Below are 21,370 nucleotides of genomic sequence, written 5' to 3'. Positions count from 1 at the left end.
ACAACATCATTGTAATTTACCTTAATGTTCAATAGGAGGTCAGTGATTAGATAAATTGTGGTATATACATGTCCCAGAATAGTATATTTTAACTTAGCTATCTGGAAAGAACTTTATGAAATAATACAAAGCAAGGAAAAAACAGAACCAGAAGAGTAGAATGTATTTAAAAGAGGAAAAATGAGTAAGACTGAATGGCTAACCTAAGAATGCTGATGGAAATTTATAGGACATGCCTTAAAGGTTGTTATAATATTTTATATGTTAACTAATTAAAATATAACTAGTTATAAAACAAATTTCCTTTCTTGTATTGATATTCTAATAATGTCATTAAAAAATTATGGGCTGTTGGGGTTTGTAACTTAACTTGGAGAAATGCTGGCATAGACTTCACCTAAGAAAATGTTTTGTTAAATATGGATACTAGCTAGATGTCAATTGTCTTTACTTCCCTAATGAGGGCATGAATTTTGAAGTTCCCTTTGAGTGAACTGGCCCTGCTCTGGGATGACCCCCACCGGAGAAGGAATCAAAGTAAACGGTAAGAATATTGTAACTGAGATTGGAGAAAATAATCTGTTCTTTTTCAGTACCTCTAGAGCTATATTTTTTCCTGCTTCCAGTTTCAATGACTCTGGCTACCTCTGCAGTTCCACTGTTCCCAGTGTCCCTGGAGTTCTCACTACCCTATGGATTCCATTGTTTCCATTGTCCCTTTAGTTCCAATAGAGTTTCACTGTCTCCCCTGTCTCGGAGATCTATCACGCCTGAAGAATTTCAGAGGAATATACGTTGAAATGATGAGGATTTATTAGGGAGGTCAGGTAATGACACTTTCTGTCTACTTTTTAAGCAAATGATTAGAAAATAATTTGGCATAATTTTTTATTATACTGGTTTTGTGGAAACAGTATCCAGATTATTAATGTGTGAAGGGCCCTAGAAAAGAAGTAATGAAGTACAGTTACTTTGTACTTTGTGGTGATGTGCTTGCAGGCATGTTCTGCTCTTGAAAATGAAACTGGAATTTTGAAAATGCAGTCAACATCTCTGCTACTTTTTTCCTGTTTCTATTGGATACAGAGTTTCTTCCTCTTGCCCCACTGGGAATTCAAGTGAACTCATTGCTTCCCTATGATCTCTGACTGAGATTACCCTTTCTTCTGAGAATAGTGCTAATTGCTCTTGCAGAGCTGGCAAAGTGAGATATGAGGTTCCCTCCCTCCCCCCAAGTCCAAATTGGGCAGCCAGGTGGCATAGTGGATAGAGTTCCAGACCTGAAGTCAGGAAGACTCATATTCTTGAGTTCAAATCTGGCCTCAGACACTTGCTAGCTGTGTGATCCTGGGCAAGTCACTTAACCCTGTTTGCCTTAGTTTCCTCATCTGTAAAATAAGCTAGAGAAGAAAATGGCAAACCACTCGAGTATCTTTTCCAAGAAAATCCCAGATGGGGTCACAAAAAGTTGGGCATGACCCAGAAAAAAAGACTGAATAACAACTGTACCAAAAGGCCCAAATTAAAAGAAATGTAAAATTTCTCAAGAATGGATGATAGAAAATACAGTTGACCAACTGTGACTTCAAAGGAGTTTGGTGAAGCGTACCTCTTGCCTTTTGGCACAGGTTTAGTGAACTATAAGTTCAAAATGAGGCACATATCTTCAAACATGTTTGATGTGTTGATTTATTTTGCTGAACTGATTTTTGTCACAAGGAATGGTTCTATTGGCAATGGGAACTGAGGCAACCACTTTCTGTATAGATAGAGTAAGGAAAACCTGAGTTCAAATCCAGCCTCAGATATTTATTAGCTGTGTGCTCCTTAGACAAGTCATTTAACCTCTATTTACCTCAGTTTACTCATCTGTAAAGTAGGGATGATAAGAGCATCAACCTCATAAGATTGTTGTGAGAATCAAAGGAGATTATAATTGCAAAGCACTGAACATAGTACCTGGCATTTAGCAGGTGCTCAATAAAAGCTTATTTCCTTCTTTCCAATATTGAATTTTATTCCCTGGTGAAATCATGCCATGTGGATTAGTAAATATCATTGTTTATGGCTAATGGCTCACATTTCTATAGTACTTTACAATTTACAGAGTATATTCTTCATAGCAAACTGGTGAGACAGATAATTTCTCAGCACTCACTATTTGCCAGATACCACACTAACCACTGGTGACACAAATATAAGTAAACAAGACAGTCTCTACCCTCAAGGGTCTTGCATTTTAATGGGGGCAAGACAACACACAGAAAGGTATTGGAAAGAGTAGGGGGACACTGGCAGAAGGGGGATTGTAAGAATCTGTGTGGAGGTCTTGTTCCTCTGAAGATGACAAACAGGTTTCTCTACCAGATGGACAATGCATGTATTTGTTTCATTTTGTGTTGGAGGAAACTGAATTCAGAAAGGTGAGATGATTTGCTTGGGCTCATTGAACAGTAAAAGGTGTGCTTGATTTGGAGTCAAAGAACCTGAGCTATGATCCCAAGCTGTGGGACCATGAGGAAGTAACTGAAGTACTTTGAGCTTCCATTTCCTCATGTATAGAATGAGAGTTTTGGACAGGATGGCCTCCAAGGTCACTTCCAGCTATGATCCTGTGATTCTTTGATCTGGCTTATAAATTACAGTGAGGAATTTTACCAAGTGTCTTTGAACAGAACGTATGCTTTTTCTGATTTTCTCATGCTGTTTTCTGGACATTGAAGAAGTAGTTAGAGAGGTAGGAGGTAGACTAGGAGAGCATGGTGGCCATAAAGCTGGGGAATGGAGGAAGGGAAATCAGTATTTTATAGAACACATTGGACCACAGGGTTAAAGCTGCAGACAAATTAAGGGCTATGAGGATTGGAAAAAATTGGATTTGAAAATTAGGTCACTGGTGACCCTTGGGAAAACATTTCAACATTTTCATTGAAGTGGTGGGGGCAGAAGAAAACTTGCAAGGGGTGGAGAAAAGATTGGAGAGTAAGGGATGGAGGCAAAGCTGTAACTTGCCTATAACTTGAAAAGGCTGGATTAAATGTCTCTAGCTCTAAATTTCTGTGACTTCATTATTTTAGGCTTTAGTTTCTTCATCTGTAATTAAGAAAGGCAGGAGTAGTTAAAGGTGGGGAACATGGGGCCTCAAGACCTCATGTGGCCCTCTAGGGTCCTCAAGGCCCTTTGACTGAATTCAAACTTCACAGAACAAATCCCCGTAAGAAAAAAGGATATGTTCTGTGAAGTTTGGATTCAGTCAAAGGGCCACACTTGAGGACCTAGAGGGTCTACCTCTAAGATTTCCCACCCTTGGATTAGATGATATCTAAGGTTCCTTCCAGCTCTTGACTCCGATCATTCTATGACTAGAAAAAAATTATAATTAGCTTATCAGGTGATCAAAATTCTAAACTGAAAATCTCTTAAAAACATCCCAAAGAAACTTGATAGCAAATAGTGTTAAAGGTCCTTTTTTCCTTACCTATTCATTTTTACCTATTTCCTATTCTCCTTACCTATTCATTTGTTTAGCAAAAGGTCAACTTTGGTCCTTGTGGGAGTCATCACTAATTTCAAATTAATAATGGGTTTAGAATAAAAGAGATTTTTGCCCTTCCCAAAATATGGTCTTTTCTCTCATGTGAAATGGATCCTGTGGCCCTGCCCCTTTCTCCACTTCTTTCTAGTTTCTCTATGGATCATTAACCCTACCTAAGTTCCTTCAGGAAAGTCTCTAAAAGATCGCTTAGGTATGGTTGGCATCTTAAGGTGTATGCAAATATGGGTATTAGGGAACACTTCCAGAAAGATACTCAATATACAATGTGAGTTTCAGGACAACTTTTTTATTGCTTTGCACAAGATATAAAGGACTCACAGACATCAGGAGCAAATGTAGGAGACATAAAACATTTAAGTAGCTCATTGTCCTCTTTATATAATCTTGGAAGCAGGTAAAAACCCTTTGTGGGAGTGCTGAAGAGATATTTCTCATTCTTCTTGGACCAGGATGGTCCAAATAATTCACAGCAATGATTACGGAAGTTTGGCAAGGTTTGGGTCTCCTGGTCAGGCATTATATTGCTTTAGACCTTTGGCTACAGGGTGCTTCTATTGTAATCTTCTCTGAGAAGCATGCTATTCTGGGAATGTTTTACTTCTCAGAGTCTGGTGCTTAATTCCTGAACTCAGGAACTCTTGAACTCAGGGGTTATCCATGGAGTAACTCCAAGGCTGGTAACTTCCATCCTCAGGATTCTAATCTTGGACCTGTGCTCAAAAAAGGAATCAGAAAGGCAGAAAACAGTAACCAGGATTTAGAAGGCTCAAGAAATTCTAGTCTAATTCCGGGAAAGCATACATTTCCCACTGCCACATGTTCCTGCTATAAGGGGGCAAAGAATGTTGTGCAGAGAAATCATATCCTTGCTAGAAATTCATGGTAGGGAAAACTTGTGAAGAAAGAGAAGGGCCCCAAAGGAGCCCTTTTGTAGCTCTCATTAGGGGTTTGGGTTGTTTCTGCTAACAAAAGTCCAACTCAGTTACTCAAGAACAGTCAGAGGAGTTCTCCATGTTCCCCATGCAAGGGACTAGGTGGTACACTTAGCTCCATGGCAGGTAATCCCATCTAAAAATAGGGCTATATTCTGCAATTTCCTTATGTAGACTGGAGGCTTCAATGCTAATGCTTTCTCTGAAATGATTACTTCCAATTTATCCTGCATATATCTAGGCTGTTTTTTCAAGCTTTTCATAGTGTTTTTCTTATTTCCCCCATTATATCATGAGGCCCTTGAGAGGAGGGGCTATCTTTTGTCATTCTTTGACTCTGAAATATACTAGGCATTTAATAAATGCTTATTGACTCACTGACACAGATTAATTGGAGACTTTCCTGGTCAATCCTGTCATTATAGGAGAAAATTAATTCCCTTCCAACTCTTCTAAAGAAACTCAATACCCAAGACTGAAACTTCTACCTGAGAAATCCAGAGTTGGGTAGAAAACTCTTGTTGGTCTATAAATAAACTCTAAATTATGTTGTGCTGTTTCAGTGCTAGGATAATGACATAAAGAAGAAATTGTCCTTTGATGCACAGAAGAAGGTAATTACAGTGATTATAATAAATGCTGGCTAATATTGCAATAAATAGAGTAATTTAGTTCACATTTTGGAAACTATTAAGACTAAAGTGCTAAATTCCAAATGCTCAATGTTTATTAAAAACTATTGTATAGCACAAATTACTTGATTGGGGGAGAGCATCTCTCAGCTCTATTGACTGAGGTTCTGGTTGTTTGTGATGCAAGTGAATAAATCAATACATTTAAAGAACTGGCTCAGAAGCCCACCTCTTTGGGGCCCAGATCTTGAAGAAATGGCCCCTTATACCTGGTCATATTGCAATCTGCGAAACTTGAGATCATAGGATTTAAATGTACTCCCATCATCCTTGCTTCTCAATACATTTACTCTCCTTCAATGCTTAACCCAAAACTCACCAACCATGACAAATCTTTCTCGGTTCTGTTCTCATTCTCCTTGCTCGGACCTAGTATTTCATTAGTATGGGGAAGGAAATGCCATCTATTAATCCAGATCAATAATCATTCTGCAACTCGTAGTCTCCGTTACTGGGGTCACAGAGGAGTGACTAGGGTCACATAGCCAGTGTAAGTCAGAGGTGGGGCCTGATCCCAGGTCTTCCCAATTCCTAGGCTAACTCTTTGTTTGCTATACTATCTTGGTGGCCTCTTTTCTCAAGTTATTTTGTCTTTCTTCATATAGTTACATGTTTTATTCCCCAAAAGAATATTAGCTCCTTCAAAGCAGGACTCATTTTTCATTTGGTCTTTGTATTGCCAGCACCTATGACAGTGCCTTGCATGATGTAGGCACTTAATAAATGGTGTTCATTGAACTGAATTGAAATGCCTTTCTCCTTGTACCTAGGCTACCACAGAGGGACTGTCTCTTGTTGTCCTGATCCATATCTGGCCACTGGGCCCAGATGGCTCTGGAGGAGAAAGTGAGGCTGATGACTTTGCGCAGCCCTTCCTCACTTAAATCCAATTCGCTTGCAAGTCATGGCATCACCTTCCTGATGTCAAAAAACAGCAACAATGCTACTCCATATCCTCAGTTTTCTAGAAGTACTAATCCTATCAAAAGCTATTGGACTCAACAGCCAAGGAATGGAAAGCAGAAAATATCTAGGACATACATTATGTTTACCTGTCTTTCCATGCTCCTCTGAATTCTGTCAGCAAGATTTTTGGTGATGATATCAATTGATTAAAGAAATAGTGTTACTACAAATGCTAGTCTCAAGTTCTGGGTAAGTACACATTTCCAAGCGCCATGTGTTTCTGGTGTAAGTAGCTATGTCTGATGGGGGATGGAAGATAAGATTGTCATGCAGAGAAATTATACCTTTGCTGGAAGTTCAGGGGAGGGAAAATTTGTGGAAAGGGAGAAGAGCCCCAAAGGAGCCATTTTCATAATTCACTCTTCTAGAGTCTCACTATATAAATTCTATATAAGATGCATATAGGTCCCACTTTCTGTTCTGATTGATGTTTTCCTTCCTTTCTTTGAACCTCTTGAATGAGGATAATATGCCTTTTCCTCTCTCTATGGAGTTGCCCCTGTACAACTTGGCTCTCCTGGCTCCTTTCTCACAATGGTGCTGGTTTTCAAAAACCCCTTCAACCACTTTTTCTAAAATTGGCCTGGAAAAAAAACAGAATTATGATTATCCTTTCTGAGACAGATGGGCTAGTGCCCCCCACTCCCTTCCCTTTCTCCTTTTCCAAAATAAATTTTCCTCTTGAACAAACTCTCTTGATTTCAAGTTAGTGTTTTATAGCATTGTGTAAATCATATAGCACTTAAATCACACCTAATTACCATTGCTGCCAGCATTGCCAAGCATCCAAAGTGGCAAAAACATAGGAGAAACCCAAGAAGATTGTTTATCTAAACAGGACAGAGGACTTGCCACTGTCCTCTCTCAGGAAGGAGCAGAATTTAGACTCTCAGCCCTGAACACTTCCATTACCCTGAAAATAATCAGGAAGTCCTTTTTAAAAATGAAGAATCCTTTCATTTTTCAGATGAAGAAACTGAGACAAAGAAAGGCTAAGTGACTTGGTTTGACTGATAAAATGACACCTTGTGCTTTTCTCTAACAGAAGCATGGTACGACAATTTGGAAAGATTTTGTGAAATAGAGAAGGGTCATTTGAGGAATTATAATGACCTCTCAATTACTTGGCCTTTATAATCTGTTTGGTGAGTCTTCCATGGCAAATATTTGAATACTGAATGGTCTACTTCTTTTTTTCCTCAACATTCTTCTGGGATACCAGAACCATTAGTTGATGATGGATCCTCAGAGAATATCATCTAATTTGTATATGAACCTAACAAATATAATTAGGGAGGTAACTCTTTAAGTCTATTCATATGATGCATTCTAAAGCTATATTTATATACATGCATCCATACATCTATCAAAACCATCTGCATATATAACCTTTTAGCTTGTTATTCTAATATCATCATGAATAAATATAAATTATTAATAATAGTTCACATTTACTGTAGAAATTTACAATGTGCATTGCCTACAACAGGTCTATGATATAGGTAGTGCAATTTTTGCTGTCGAGTTGGAATGATTTAGGCTAAATGATAATATAGTTAGATGGTTTTGGAGTTGGTTGAATGGTTGGACCTAAAGAATAATGATTAATGACTCAATATCAACCTAGGAAGAGGTATTCATGCTCTAGTGATCTATACTTGACTCTGTGCCATTTTTTGTTGTGTTTGTCCTTTGTTTTTGAAGACCATGACATCAGAGGAATGATGACATGATTTACACTTGACTTTGTTTTCAGTGAGGGAGGGCTGTGCAGGTCATCAACCTCACTTTCTTTTCCTAAGTCGTCTGGGTCCAGTGACCAGGTATTCATCAGGATGATTAGATATGGCCCATGATGCAATGAGAGACCTTGGCTTTCTTAGGGTGGCCTTTTCAAATACTCACTTAGAAGAAGGTAAAATCCATTTAGTGAATAGACCTCCTTAGGAAGTAGTCAGGGAATGGTCCTTTTAATGAACAGAAGAAAAAAACATCACTAAGTCAAACTGGGAGGGAAACAGAAACTGTTACTATTGATAATCACTCTAAGCTAGCCATTATGTGGAGCTTGGGCAGAGACCTTCTTTTGTCCAGTCTATGAGCTTTTAGAAATTGTACAGCACAAGGAGAAACTGCAGAAATCATCTTGTTCCATCTCTGCATTATACAGATGAAAAAACTGAGGCACAGAGGGATGAAGAGACCTGCCCAAGATCTCAGATGGCTAATGTCTTGACTGGAATCCAGATCTCTTGATTACCAGTCCAGGGTTTTTCCCACAACATCACTCTATTGATCATATTCCTTTGTTATTAAATTGAAGAAATTGTGTATTTCTCTTAACATCTTCCAAAAACAGATTAGCAATATAAACTAGGAGAAAATCAACTTGAAATTTTAAATTTGCCCAAGAAGTCTATCTGGTATCTTAATGTGCCTAAATTATCATTATTTTAAGTTGAAATGTCTCCAAAAGTGTCTATGAGGCAATACCTTGGAAGAAAGAAAATCTTCCTGAATTATTATCTCTCCCAGCTGGTATGTCAACATCAACCATTGTTCCTACTCCTGAAAGACAGACAGCCATTTAATATTTTTCTCGATGACTCAGATGAAAGTGAAGATAGTATGTTGATCCATTTTGCAGATGACAGAAAACTAGGAGGGATATCTGACTAATTGGAGAAGAGGGTCAAAGTTTAAAAAGATTTTGATGGAATAGATCATTGGGTTGAACTGAGGAATGAAATTTAATTGGGATAAAAGAATTAGTCTTATACTTTTGTCCAAAGAGTCTTAGAAGTACAAGATGGGAATATGGTTAAAGATCATATTAACTGAAAAAGATCTGGGAGTTTTAGTGGACTGCCAGGCCTTTTTTTTCTTATACCTGTAATTCCATCAGTGAGAGGAAACTATCAATAAGTAACTTTCTCTAACAAGGCAGATTAACAACTTTTCTGTAACTCAGTCATGGAGAAGTGCCTGGGAACACAGAGAGACTAAGTGACTTTCTTAGGGTCATACAGCCAGTATGCATTAAAATCTGGTCTTGAATTCAGGTTTTCCTGACTCCAAGGCTAACTAACTAACCACTAAAGCATACTGCCTTTCAAGTAAGTTCAGTATGATTTTAAAACATGGTGGCAACCAAAAAAAGCTAATGTAGTCTTAGGTTGTATTGAGAGAGGAAAGTTATTTAGGAATAAGGTGGTGGAATAAATGAATAAGGAAGAACAATTAAACGTTTTTGAAATATTGCATTCTGTTTGGGGTACCACATTTTAGGAAAAACATTGATAAGTTGGCAAGTGTAAAAATGGAGGTTCCCAGGACTATGAAGGATCTCATGGTAATGCCATATTAAGAATTTATTGAAAGAAGTGAAGATATTTAGCCTGGAGAAGAGAATACTTAGGGGATTCTTAAGAGTTATCTTTCAATATTTGAAGGATGATCATATAGAAGAGGGATTAGATTTGTTCTGTTTGGTCCCAAAGGACAGAACCAGAAGCAGTTGGTAGTTGTTTAGAGATTCAGTTTGAACCTTAAATACTTCATAACAATTGGAGTTCTCACAAATCTGAATATGAGTTGCCTTGGGAGACAGTGAATTTCTCATTACTGGAGTCTTCAGATAAAGCTTGGAGGATCACTTGTGTAATTTGAAAAGAATATTCTTTTTCAGGTTCCAGCACTGAAGTTCCGCTTGATGCAGAATTTCAGTGATTTTGTGAAACAATAACCCATACATAGATAACAGCAAGTGCAAGGGATGAAACAAAAATTAGGTTCTGAAGAGTGGCCCAATGCCTTCTCCACACATGTTAATTAAAAGCAATCAATCAACAAGCATTTATCAAACACTTAGTATTTGTCAAGCATTGTGCTAAAAATGGTGAGGATACAAAGTAAGGTAAAAACAGAGTCTGCCTTCAAAGAACTCATATTCCAATCATGTAGATTTAGCACAATGCCCAGCATATAGTAGGCTTTTAATAAATGCTTGGTGACTTAATGTGAGACAATATTGAAATACTTAGGTACGCAAATATAAAATATACATATATATGTGTGTATGTATATATATATATTTATATCTCGAGAAGGGAGATAATTTCAAGAGGGAAAGCACTAGCAGCTGGTGGAACTGCTCTTCATCACTTTCAAGGCTTTGGATTGGTGACAACCTTCTCCAAATATGGTACAAAGAGAAAGCTGTTCGACTTCGGACATTCAGAGGGATCTTACATTAGTTATTTTGGTTAAGGAAAGGAGTGAAGGAAAATCTTGATTCTTCCATCCAGTGGTAGCTGTTATTCCTTGACAGTCCAAGTCAGGTCCCAAATTCAGGAAATTAGAATGGATTTTTCTGTAGATGCCTAATGTGAAGATTAAATAATAACAAAATCAATCTGGAAGAACAAAAGGTCAAGAATATCAAGTGAATCAATGGGAAAAAAAAGTCATAAAGGAAGGTGGTCTAGCAGTAGCAGATTTAAAACTATACTGCAAAACTCTTAGTCAAAATAATCTGGTACTGGCCAAGAAACAGAGTGGTAGATCAGTGGAATAGGTTAGGTAAACAATATACGGTAGTAAATGATCATAGTAATCTAGTGTTTGATAAACCCAAAGATCTAAGCTTTTGGTTTAAGAACTTGCTGTTTGACAAAAATTGCTAGGAAAACTAGAAAGCAGTTTGGCAGAAACTAAGCCTAGACCAATATCTTGTACTGTATATACCAAGATAAGGTCAAAATGGATAAATGATTTAGACATAAAAGGTGGTATGATAAGTAAATAAGGGGGGCATGAGAAAATGTTCCATCAGATCTCTGGATGAAGGAAACATTTATGACCAAATGAGAGATAGAGAGGATCATGGGAAACAAAATAGATAATTGTGATTACATGAAATTAAAAAAACCTTTCACAAATAAAACAATGCAACCAAAATTGGAAGGAAAACAGGAAACTATAAAAAAAATTATAGCAAGTATCTCTGATAAAGCCCTTATTTATCAGATATTTAGGGAACTATGCCGAATTTATGAAAAGGGCCATTCCCCAGTTAATATATTATCAAAGAATATGAATAGACAGTTTCAAGAAGAAATCAAAACTATCATTAGTCACATGAATAAATGCTCTAAATCACTACTATTTAGACAAATGCAAATTAAAACAGTTCTGAGATATCAACCCACACTTAACAAATTGGCTAACATGACAGAAAAGGAAAATGACAAGAGCTGGTGGAGTTGTGGAAAAATCGGGACACTAATGCATTGTTGGTGGAGTTGTGAACTAGTATAACCATGCTGGAGAACAGTCTTGGAAGTATGCCCAGAGGGTTATAAAACTGCCTACTGTTTGATTCAGCAATACTACTACTAAGTCTGGATCTAAAAGATCATAGGAAAGGGAAAAGGACCTATTTGTACAAAAACAATTATAGTAGCTCTTTTTTTGGTGGTAAAGAATTAGAAATGGAGGAGATACCCATTAATTAATTAACAATAAACAAATTGTGGTATATAATTGTGATGGAATACTATTGTGCTATAAGAAATGACAAGCAAGATGGTTTCAGTAAAATATGGAAGATATATATGAACTGATACAAAGTGAAGTGAGCACAACCAGGAGAGCATTTCACACAGTAATAGCAATATTTGAAGCATGATTAACTGTGAAAAATTTAGCTACTCTGATTAAGACAATGATCAAAGATAATTCCAAAGGACCCATGATGAAAAATTCTATCCACCTCTAGAGAGACAACTGATACAGACTGAAACATATTTTTTAAACTTTCTTTATTTTTTTCCTTTTTCTTTTGGTCTGAGTTTTCTTTTGCAACATGACTAATATGGAATATGTATTGCATGACTTCACATTTATAATTAATATCAAATTTCTTGCCTTCCCAAGGAAGGGGGAAAAATGGAAGAGGAAGAGAATTTGGAACTCAAAATTAAAAAAAAAATGAATGCAAAATTTTTTACGTGTAATTAGGAAATATTTAATGAAACAAACAAAACATATTGAAAAAAAGAACTTTGATAAAGTTCTCTCCATTGAAAATGCTTAACATTGTTTTAACATTGGAATCATTCATCAGAAGAAAATGATATGGAAGTTAATGTCTTGTGATATCTTGTGGCAACAAATTAATGTTAATGAGTAGAAATTCTGAGTTGAAAGTGAACTTGGAGGTCACTTAGGAAAGCCTGTACCTGGACTGGATCCCTTTCTAAACATTTTCCTCAGAAATGGTCATTTGGCCTCTGTTTGAAGACTTCCATGGAGAAGGAACTCATTACCTCCTTAGGCATTCCATTTTAATTCCAGCCATGTTTATTTGTTAGGAAGTTATACTTTATAAGGTGCTGAAATGTGCCTCTCTGTCACTTTCCCCAGTCACTCCTACTTCTGCCCTTTGGGGCTGAGCATATTATTGGCCAGTTGTGTCTGATTTGTTGCAACCCCATGGACCATCCTATCCATGGGGATTTCTTGCTAAAGATGCTGGAGAGGCTTGCTGTTTTCTTCTCCAGTGTGAGCTAAGCATAGTTCCTCTTTCATGGTCCATCATTTCAATAACTTAAAGACAATTGTTATATCCCTCCAAAGTCTTCTCTTTTTTCTGAATAATTGTTCCTTGTTCCATCTACTCTTCCTTGTATGATAGAGTTTTTAGTTCTCTCATCATCTTTGTCATCCTCCTCAGGTGTGCTTTCCCTTATCAATCATTTTATAAGTACTAGAAATAAATACAATATTGCAAATTCAACTCACACAAGAACTGAGTGTAGCATGTCCTTGTTGTAGATAGTAATTCTATTAGTTGCAATCTAAAATTGTATTAGGTTTTTTTTTTTTGATTGTTTTGTTTCACTGATGACCTATAATGAACTAGCAATCCACTAACATCTCCTGGTTTTCCTCACATGTACTGTTTCCTAGCCTTGCCTTCTTTACTTATGATATCTGTACTTACATAATTGCTTTGTTGAATCCACATAGACTCCACATTTGTGTTGCAAATGCAAGAGACCTAGGATTAGAGTTAGATCTTAGCTATGTGATCATGTAAACATTATTTATTCTCTCAGAGTTCAATTTCTTCACAAACAAAAAGGGACTTTAATACTTGCATTACTTAACCCACAAAGTTGCTCCAAATGTACTCTAAATACTAAAATAAGTGAGCTACATCATTTTTGACCTTCTCATGATAAATGGAATCAGAAGACATGAAGAAGCTGCACCCACATGGAAGGATAGCTCACAGGTTCTCCTTGGAGATGTAAATAAAACAGTTGTCAGGATTGATTTCATCCCGAACCTAAAGAAAATAAGAAAAGTCATTTCATGGCACATTTGGTCATCTCACCTTGAAAAATAAAAGCCAAAACACCACCATGAAGATAAATGTCACTTAAAGATAGAGGTATGCTAGTAAATGTGTTTATACATGTACATGTATGTGTATATACATATACATATACACACATATGTATAAATACAGAAAACTGTTATTATATATACTACATGTACTATAATATACTATTATATATAATGTATTATATTTTATATAAAATATGTATGCTATATTATATAATGTACATTACATAATTATATGTAACATATGCTATACTATAACATACTATCATATAATTATATATTACATATGTACTATATATTCTATAATATATATTACTATATGATACATTACTAAGTTTTATCTGCATCATTAACATTTTCTTCCTCCCTTTCTTAAGTCTAGATAATCAACAAGTCAAGCCCTGATTTGTAGCATTTATTGATTTCTGATGGGTAAATAAAAATTTAATGTCCTTCTCTTTTGAGTTGGCAAAGCTGGCTCCAGCACTCTCCTGCTCATATACCAACATCTCTTGCAGAGGATGATGTAGAGAAATTCTATGCTGAACAAGTTTAATCCCCCTTCCATAGGTTTAATCCTCATAATAGGTCCCCAAATACTTTAAAAAAAGGAGTCATATCTCCCTGTCTTCTCTTCTCCAGGCTAAACAATATTAGTTTTTTCAATACATTCTCATAGGCCATGAACTTAAGACCCTAAATCTTTACGGTTACTCTCTTTTGGACATTCTACAACTTATTAATATCTTTCCTTTTCAAATTGTGGTCCCAAAAAATGAACACAATACTACAGATGGGGTCTGCCAAGGCAAAGGACAACCATATTATCAACTCCCAATTCCTGTAAACCTTGCCTGTCTTGATACAGACTAAGATCGCACTTGTTTTCTTGCATTCTGTCATACTTTGACTCCCATTGAGTTCGCAGTTCTCTAATGGAGAACAGCTCCCCTCAGACCTTTTTCACACAAACTACTTACTGTCTTGCCAGACCTCTCATACTTTGTGCTTGTGAAATTGATTTTACTGAACCCAAGCAAAGCATTTAATATTTATATCTATTGAATTTCATCACATTTGACTCAGCCCAATGTTCAAGCTTGTCAAGATTCTACTGGATCCCAACTCTATCCCCCAACATGTTTTCTGTCCCTCTAGCTTTGTGCCATCTGATGATTTGATCAGCATGTCATCGATGTTTATTGATCATAATATTTGAACAGTATCTGGCAGAGATCCCCATGCTGCTGTGTCAGCATTGTGACCTGTTTTCTTATTTCCTAATTTATTTTTTCTTTCTGCCCAGGTGATCTACAGCATATTCTGATGAAATATCATGATTGTTTCCTGTGATTACAGCTCCTGTGAATTTCTGGGTGTATCTAACACTATTCTTCTTACATAGGACCTGCTATATATGCAATCTAGCTTGGTGAATATACAAAGAATTCTTTTCCTGTTTAAATTCTGATTAAATTTGCAAACCTCTAGCAAACACTGGAAGAAAAATATGATAAAGTTCACTAAGTCCACGTGAACTTTTTTTAGTCTTGCCCCTGGGATGATTATTTGTATAGACCATGATTGGTTTCATGTGAATGTAAAAGAATTTTCTCACTCTATGTTGAAAAGTAGCCTGAGCTAAAAAGAGTAGCAGTCTGAGACAGAAACAAATGAGTTAAAAGATTTAAATGCCTAAGGACTTCTCTAGCTAGTTGACTGGTTATAGTGTATATTATGAAAGAACTCAATAAAACCCATCCCCCTAAGGGAAAAAAAGGCTGTTGGAAACCAGCAGATGGCAACAGTAAGCAGGGGTGGCAGAGAGAACAGAATGAAAAAAAAAGAGCATTATCAGAGAAGCCCAGCTGAACAAAGAACTCTTTGCAGGGCATATTCACTGAGGTGTTTTCTGCTGCCATCTGCTAGTCTTCAGCTGCTATGTATTCTCTTTCTCAGAGGGGAAGGGAATCTTTTCAGTCTTTTTATTTCATAGCCTTAAAATTAAAATCTTTTTATGCTCTGGTTCCTGGCTACCATAGCCAACTATCTCTTACCAGCCCTTAGGTATTTATGAGTGTCTTTTAATTCCTTTGTTTCTCTCAGGCTACCAGTCCATGTGTTTAGCCTATTTTTTGACTTCAAGTAAGAAAATCCCTTTCAATTCCTTCCATTCTTAGTGGACAGGCATGGTCCATGCAAATGTTACAGATGTAGTCTCGGATTCTCTTCTTTAGACTCTTTCCCCCCAAAGGATAATTTATTCCCCTGACTTTGAAAGTAGAGAGGTATCCCTCTAGTCCTCTTCCCTTCTTCAACAAGGAGGTGAACTAACATACATTGTTGTTTCTTAGTTTTGAAATAATATTGTTGTCTCTACAACTTACTGAAATGTTTTCTTTGGCTTCTGCTCTTGCTGAGATCTAGATCCTCAGCTCTTTGACACTTGCTACTAAGTGCTTGCCCTATGTACTCCTGCCTTCTCCTCTTTCCTCCTTTCCACCTTTTATGATGGAATTTCCCTTTCCTAGGACTATCTGGAAGTATTTGCCTAGATATCTCTTATTTACAATTAACAGATCCCTGCCAATATATAAATAATAATTCAATTATCAATTAATAGGTCTTTTAAGAGGCTCAGCCTCGATCTGCTTTTTGATCTACCAGAACTGGAAAATTGTGATAAAAAAGGTGAGAGAATAAATTCCTCAGTTATTTAGAACAGATCTGATAGTGGGAATTAAAGACATAAACTGAAACATTTTTTTATAATGCTAGTACTGGAAGCCAGGATTATCAGCTGATTTTTGTTGATTAAAGAAAGACATTGCATTATAGTGGATAGTTGTAGTAAAAAAAGACCTGGTTGCTCACTTCTCTGACTATGTTAGTCAGTCAATAAACATTTATTAAGTACCTACTATGTGACAGGTACTATGTTCAGTGCTAGGGGTATAAAAAGGGGAAAAGAATGCCTTTCCTCAAGGAGCTCACAATATAATGAGAGAGACATCAGGGAAATAAATATGTACAAGCAAACTATATAAAATATAAACAGAAAAAAATTGAAGAGTTGGGAAGGGCTTCTTGCAAAAAAAATGAGTTTTTAGTTGCTATTTAAAGGAAGCTAGGGAAGGCAGTAGGTGGAAATGAAGAGGGAGAGCATTGTAGGCATGAGGGATAGCCAGAGAAACCGCCCAGAGTCAAGAGATGGAATGTCTTATTAATGGAACAGCACTGAGATCAATATCTCTAGATAGAAGAGTATGTAGTGGGGAGTAAGGTGTAAGTATATTTGCAAAGTAGAAAAGGACTAGGTTATGAAGGGCTTTTCATGACAAACAGAGGATTTTGGGTCAGTTGAAGGCAATATGTCACAGGGCTGTGGAGCTCAAATGAAATAATGTAGGCAAAACACAACATAAATATGGATCATTATTATTCATTTAAGTTTAATAATTTTATTAGTATCTTTGCCACATATAATTTTATAATTTGTAGTGACATAATTTCACTGAATTTGCCTTACAGTAAAACAAAATATAGCTTCAAAGACTCTTGGTAACAAGATGTGTCCCTTGTATATACCATGATTAGGTAAAATTCCTTGACAGGTCCAACTCTAGAGATAACTGTGAATTATCCTCTGAAAAAACAAGGAGAATTAAGCTTGTCAAAGATGTTTGCTACTGTTACAGTGTATGTCCTGCACAAAGTCCAAATAGAATATAATGATGATTTTCTCTAATTGTTTTTACTTGCAAAAGATATGGTCATCACATTGATCTCCAGATTGTTATAGGATCTCATTGGTGAGATCCATGATAACTTAAAAGAGATTAGCTTTACAATCCACAGAAGGAAATCCGAACAGATAAAAATTTCTGCTCCCATATTGTGCCATGCAGTTGGAGAGGAAGCTCATTATGTTAGCCCAGCAGTGTATATATCTTGGATAGAGAGGCACTTCATAGGGACAGTGAGCTGTGCTCAGAAGACAATAGAAAAAGAGAGTAACCTAGTCATCACATTTGGGAAATTGTATAGCACTTTCAATGACCCCAAGCTGCTCCTGGCTACAAAATCCCATCTTTTAAATGTTAATGTTTTCCTTTTCTTATTTGGTTGTGAATTATGGCACATGCTGTCCTCGGAAGATTCAGAATTACACATGACTCAAAGAACAGTGGAAAGATTGCCTTCTGACCTCATCATTCAATTGAACTTTTCCTTCTCAAGTTGTCAATAATCTCTTAATTGCCAAATTGAGTAACCTTTTCTCGTTCTCATCATTCTTGGCTTCTCTGAAACTTTTGAGACTGTTTAAAACCATCTTCTAGTCATTTTCTCCCCTCTGGGTTTTCCTGACACTACTCTTTTGTGGTTTTCCTCCTTCCTTTCTCATGGCTCGTTTGTTGGTTTCCTTTGCTGGATCTTTGACCAATAAACATCAGTGTTCCTTAAGACTCTGTCCTGGATCCTTTTCTCTTCTCCCTCTATGCTGTGTCACTTGGTGAAGTTGTCATCTCCCATGGTCTCAATGATCAATTCCCAGATTTATTTAACCAGCCCCCATTTTTCTCCTGCACCAGGCCCATATCACCTAACATCTTTTGGACATCTTGATATGTCCCATAGACATCTCAAACACACTATGTCCAAAACAGAACTCATTATCTTCCCCTCCACCCCATCCTCTTTTCTTTCCAACTTTGCTATTCCTGGTACCACCTCCTAGGAGCCCAGACTCACAACCTGATTATCATCCCCAGCTCCTCACTCATACTCACTCTAGACATACAATCTGTTTAAAATTTTGTCCATTTCTACCCTCACAACATCTCTCATCTCTTCTCTCTCTCTGTCTCTCTCTGTCTCTCTCTTTCTCTCTCTCTCTCTCTCTCTGTCTCTCTCTCTTTCTCTCTCTCTCTCTCTCTCTCCTCTCCTCATACAGATATCACTTCAATATAAGCCCTCATCATTTCTTCACTTCATTCCAGCTCTACTGCAATAGTCTCTATGCTTCAAGTATCTACCCACCACAATTGATCCTTTACTCTGATACCAAAATAATTTTTCCTAAAGGGCAGATTTGACCATGTGACTGTCCTACTCAATAAATTCTTGAGACTCCCTATTATATCCAGTATCAAATGTAAGGTCCTCTGTTTAGCATTTAATGCCCTTCTCAACCTGACCCCCTTTCTGCCTGTCCTATTTTATTCTTTTTTCTCATCCATGTCCTCTATGATTTAGCAATACTGACCTACTTGCTGTTCCTCAGATATGACATTCCTTTTCCTGGTTATTTCCTAGTACTGAAATGCTCTCCCTTCTCACCCCTTTTCTTGGATTCTTGGGATTCCTTCAAGATTCAGTTAAAATCTGACCTTCTGTAGGCATTTCCTAGTTTCTTTACTGCCTTTTATTCTGAGATGACTTCCCATCTATGCTATATATCTTATACGTATATAGTTATTTACATGTCTCTCTCATTGGAATGTGAGCTCCTAAGGGTCAAGGCTTGGATTATTCCCACTACCCCACTGTCTTTGCTCTGATTCACATGCTGTTGAACTAAGTTGGAGTAAATCATAAAACCATGTTGACTGCATCCACTACAAATGTAAGTTACTTAATTTTACTGCAGTAAGGCAATAGTTTTACATCTCCCTAATTGGATGTCTATCTGGCTTAGCATCAGTTTTTCCAAACTTTTTTACCCCTCCTCAAACCTTTCAAAAATCCCCTTCCCCCAGAACTCTCAGCTGAGAACCTTGCCTCATATTTCACTGACAAAATTAAGGTCATTCTCTGAGACCTTTCTTTTTCTCCCTTCTTGCTCACCTCACATCCCTGAGATAACTTCTGCCATTATCTTTTCCTTCATCTCATCTCATAAAAAGAAGTGACCTTTGTTATCAAGAAAATTTCTCTACATCCAAAATAATCCCATTCCATCCATGCTTCTAAAGCTAATTCCCTACTCTATCATTCCTGATCTTACTTATCTGCAGGTTCTCCCTGTCTACTGGCCACTTCCCAACTGCCTACAAATGTGTCATGTCTACTCTTTCTTCAAAAAAATCTCACTTGATCCATACATCCCTGCTAGCTGTCACCTCATATCTTGTTTTCCCTTTTGTTGCTAAATTCCTTGAATCCATCTATTGTCAATGCCTTGACTTCTTTTCCTCTCATTCTCTACATTCTGAATTCCAACCTTATCATTCAATTGAAACTAAAATTATCAATTATCTCTTAATTGCAATATATAATGGCTTTTTATGAGTCCTTATTCTTGATCTCTCTGTAACCTATGCCACTATCAATCATCCCTTCTCCAATCACTGCTCTCTTCTCCCTAGGTTTCCATGACACTACTCTCTCTTGATTATTCTCCTACTTGTTTCACCACTCTCAGTTTTCCTTTATTTTCATCCAGGTCATGCCTCCTAATAGTGGGTATCCATCAGTGCTGTCTTAAACCCTTTTTTCTTTTCTTTTTAATACTATTTTCCTTGGCGATCTCATCAATTTTCATAGATGAAATTATCAACAGTTCTCAGATTGATCTATCCAGCCCTAACTTTTCTCCTAATCTCTAGTTTCTTAGTCTCCAGTCTCTCTGCCTATTGGATACTTTGAACTAGAAGGCCCATAGGCATCTCAAACTTAATACATCCAAAACCAAACTAATAATCTTCTCCTCACCAAATTTTCCCCTCTTACAAACTTCCTTGTTACTATTGGTGGTACCACCATCATCCCAGTTATCCAGGCTCACAACCCAGCTGTCATCCTTAACTCTTCACTTTCTCATACTCCTCCCATTTATAGCCAATTCTGTTGATTTTCCTTTTGTAATATCTCTGGTGTATGCTTCCTCCTCTTCTCTGATATTGCTAACACTCTGGTATAGTTCTTTATTACATTAGACCTCATTATTGCAATAGCTTTTTGGTTGGTCTTCCTGCCCCAAGTCTCTCCCTACTCCAGTTTAGTCGCCATTCAGCTGTCTTCCTGAAGATCGAAATGATCTTCCTGAAGTACAGGTCTGACCATATCAACTCTCTCTTTAATCAATGCTAGTGACTTCCTTTCACCTTCAGGATAAAATATGAAATTTGCTATTGTGTAAAGCCCTTCATAACTTGGCTACTTCTTACATGTTACCCTCACATACTCTATAACCTAATGACACTGGCCTCCTGGCTGTTTCTCACACAGTACATGCCATCTTTTGACCGTGGGCATATTTCACTGGCCATCACCCATGCCTGGGACTCTCTCTCCGTTCTTGTCTCAAGCTCTTGGCTTCCTTCAAGTTGCAAATAAAATCTCATCTTCTGCTAGATGTCTCTTCTGATTCTCCTAAAGGCTAGTGCCTTACTCTTCAAATTATCTTCAATTTGTGCTGCATATATCTTGTTTATATATGGTTGTTTTCATAAAAAAGCAAAACATTTATATGGTGTTTACTATGTGCCATGCACTGTGCTAATAATTTTTATATATTTATAATTTTATAATTATTTTCTCATTTTTCTTTAAAACAACCCTGGGAGATAGGTGCTATTATTATCACCACTGCTAAAAAATACTGACCATTATCTGAGCCTTCAGCAAGTGGTAATGTGTTTTTGCTAGTGGAGGGTCTTGCCTTGATGCTTAGAGCTGCTGACTGATCAGAGTGGTGGTTGCTAAAGGCTGGGGTGGCTATGGCAGTTTCTTAAAATAAGACAACCATGAAGTTTACCACATTAATTGACTCTTCCTTTCATGAAAGATTTCTTTTAGCATGTGATGCT

This window comes from Notamacropus eugenii, chromosome 5 (assembly GCF_028372415.1).
Source record: "Notamacropus eugenii isolate mMacEug1 chromosome 5, mMacEug1.pri_v2, whole genome shotgun sequence".
Taxonomy (NCBI): domain Eukaryota; kingdom Metazoa; phylum Chordata; class Mammalia; order Diprotodontia; family Macropodidae; genus Notamacropus; species Notamacropus eugenii.
The sequence above is the reverse complement of the archived record's forward strand: the minus strand, read 5'-3'. Positions refer to the sequence as shown.